The following is a 3772-nucleotide window of genomic DNA, read 5'->3' as shown; positions in this document are numbered from 1 at the left end:
TAGATTTTCAAACACGAATAACTTTTGAAATCCTATGGGGTAATGGAATATTTGCCCCTCTACGTATTATGTGCACTCCCCTGAAGGTTTCAAAGTTGAATTTTCGTTTGGGTAACGCGGATTTCGACCGTGGCACACTATGAAAATCTTGAAATCGTAACACGAAAATGTCAACAAAAAATGATGAAAGTAGATTTTCAAACATGAATAACTTTTGAAATCCTATGGGGAAATGGAATATTTGCCCCTCTACGTATTATGGACATTCCCCTGAAGGTTTTAAAGTTGAATTTTCGTTTGGGTAACGCGGATTTCGACCGTGGCACACTATGAAAATCTTGAAATCGTATCACGAAAATCAACAAAAAAATGATGAAAGTAGATTTTCAAACATGAATAACTTTTGAAATTCTATGGGGTAATGGAATATTTGCCCCTCTACGTATTATGGACACTCCCCTGAAGGTTTCAAAGTTGAATTTTCGTTTGGGTAACGCGGATTTCGACCGTGGCACACTATGAAAATCTTGAAATCGTATCACGAAAATCAACAAAAAAATGATGAAAGTAGATTTTCAAACATGAATAACTTTTGAAATCCTATGGGGTAATGGAATATTTGCCCCTCTACGTATTATGTGCACTCCCCTGAAGGTTTCAAAGTTGAATTTTCGTTTGGGTAACGCGGATTTCGACCGTGGCACACTATGAAAATCTTGAAATCGTAACACGAAAATGTCAACAAAAAATGATGAAAGTAGATTTTCAAACATGAATAACTTTTGAAATCCTATGGGGTAATGGAATATTTGCCCCTCTACGTATTATGTGCACTCCCCTGAAGGTTTCAAAGTTGAATTTTCGTTTGGGTAACGCGGATTGCGACCGTTGCACACTATGAAAATCTTGAAATCGTATCACGAAAATCAACAAAAAAATGATGAAAGTAGATTTTCAAACATGAATAACTTTTGAAATCCTATGGGGTAATGGAATATTTGCCCCTCTACGTATTATGTGCACTCCCCTGAAGGTTTTAAAGTTGAATTTTCGTTTGGGTAACGCGGATTTCGACCGTGGCTCACTATGAAAATCTTGAAATCGTATCACGAAAATAAACAAAAAATGATGAAAGTAGATTTTCAAACATGAATAACTTTTGAAATCCTATGGGGTAATGGAATATTTGCCCCTCTACGTATTATGTGCACCCCCCTGAAGGTTTGAAAGTTGAATTTTCGTTTGGGTAACGCTGATTTCGACCGTGGCTCACTATGAAAATCTTGAAATCGTATCACGAAAATAAACAAAAAATGATGAAAGAAGATTTTCAAACATGAATATGATATTCATGATTTATAAGTGATAGGAACGGTACGATTTGAAAATTTTTATACACTTTTTGGCAGTATTTTAATATTTTTGGACTTTCTTCAATGCCAATGAAACCTATTACATATAAGGAACTATCTTAACTACTTCGCTAGCTTGAAAAGCTGGCCGCCTGGCAGAGTGGCCTCTGGTGGCATAGCACGAGCACTTCGTGGCACGAGTACACTGTAAGCAACGGAGACATCTGGCGAGAAGAACACTCAGCCTACCGACTCTTCATTCTGACTGGAGTGACTGATCCAAAAGTGCAGTGAGCAGACCAGTAAAGCTCGCTTAAATCCGGATGAATCGCTGGACTTGGAATTACTAGAAATGTCAATAGTTTCCAAAAAAAGCCTTTGAAAGGAGCCAGCAAATCAAGTGGGGCATTCATTGTTATTCATCGCACGAATCGTGTCTCGTTATGCGCAGACGACGTTGTGTCAAACGACGGTCTCGTGTTTAAAAGTCAAATGCTTAGCAGTTGCCTTCACAAGGTGCGTCCCACAATCCCTCGTATAAATGTCAAAATGCCTTCAGCAATAAGAAAGAATGTTGTACAACATTGCAACGAGTTGTTGAGCAATGAGCTGTGCAACTCGTTGGTCGGTCGCTTCTCGTTGTTATCTTGAATGTTATTCTTCTTTAACCATAATGTAAAGATCACCCCAACCAATTAACTAATCTTGATTATATACGCAAAGAAGTTTCCGTTTCTTGGAATCGCTGCACCCTTAATTCTGACTTACCCTATGTCCAATTATCCCATGGATCCAATGACATCAGTTTCTTGTCCGAAATTATCAATTTTCATTCTTCGAGAACTTTATCAAGTAGCGCCCACTGATTTTTGGTCACAGTTGACGATCAACTACGATCAAATGTAATAAACAGCAGCCTAACCACAACCCCAGCAAATAAAAACTAAGCGATCTTCATTGTATACTGTTTATTGATCACGTCAGGCATTCCGTTGAATAAGCTTGACAAAGTCGAGGACATTTCTTGCCGGATACGTTCAATCAATATAGCTCGCCTGTGTATCCTTTTATTGATCATGGACTTTTCTCTCTTAGTATCTACACACTTGAATAATTCATTTGTCCAAAGTTTTCAGAACGAATTGCATTTACATCTAACTTTTCTCTAGTACTTTCCGAACAAGCTCAAAATCAGCAAGTAAATTGTCAATTCGGAAACTTTTTTTCTCTCTCTCTTTCTCCACAGGAAACAAACGAATGAAACGGACAATTCCCTCTGTCTGTCGTATGAGAAGAATGCGACCCAGTTGCTTTCCCGTTCCTCGCTGCGTATACGTATGTATACACGCCTCCTTTGGGTTTACACATCCGACAGCTGGAAGGATGGATAGATAGAATTAGGACCGTCGTCCTTTTTGGTTCGCATGTGTGTGTAGCTGCTTTCAGTTATCCGCTCTTCCATGTATACTATAGAAGCTAGTTTAGTCTCTCAGCACAGCAGGCGGATTATTTGGCCGGCATGCTGGATAGCCGCAGCCCTGCAATGCAGCAGTTGAAAAGCGCTTGATCTTAGTCTTCTATACCATATATCTATTTATCGATTGACGCCAACGATATAATATCGGCGATTCCAATAAAGTTGCTTCTTTGGATTGTTCATTATGAAGACGATCCATTAGTTTTACAAAGTTCTTCCAACTTTTGCTGACGCGCGCGAAATACAAAAACCTTTTCATTTTGATTTCTCTTTAGCAACTTTCCTTTCGGTAAGCAATCTTTAGAAACATTGTCATTCATAAGAATGAAAGAGTTTGAAATAAGCAAAGTTGTTGTTGCATGATGACGACAATCAATTGATCGACACTAGCAGTCGCCCATGTCGCCAACATTTTTAAAAAATACTTACAATAGTCTGACAAGAAACTAGTAGGCTATTTCCATCAGTGGATTTTGGCGATCCACTTGCGTAACGTCATTCAAAACACCCATGTGCTAAGAAACATCATTCCGCCTATGGATCTCTTTGCATAGACGCAAATCCTCTTTTCATTCACATAATATGACCACATTCGGGATTCGCTCCAAAAGACGACAGATTCGGATTATCCCCAGCAAGAAGACGATCATTAGCGTGCTTGACGCCGACATGTAATATTATTTTAGGATCGTCTAGCTCGTTTCCATCGGTTTCCATCGACTGATGTAGACATATACCAGCCACACGGAGTGGAAAGTTGACGTGCCCATGGCTTTTGATATGAAAATGAAATAGCCTATCGTATACATTTGCTAGAATGAGAATCACGCAATATATTAATTGTCTGGTTCAAAAGGCTCTTGCTGATTCTAATATAGAACTTGTTTTGCTCCAACGTTGTAAGTATACGCAAGGTTATGTGACCGTTAAAACCCATTAAGGA

This window comes from Daphnia pulex, chromosome 4 (genome assembly GCF_021134715.1).
Source record: "Daphnia pulex isolate KAP4 chromosome 4, ASM2113471v1".
NCBI lineage: Eukaryota > Metazoa > Arthropoda > Branchiopoda > Diplostraca > Daphniidae > Daphnia > Daphnia pulex.
This window is presented reverse-complemented; position numbering follows the sequence as displayed.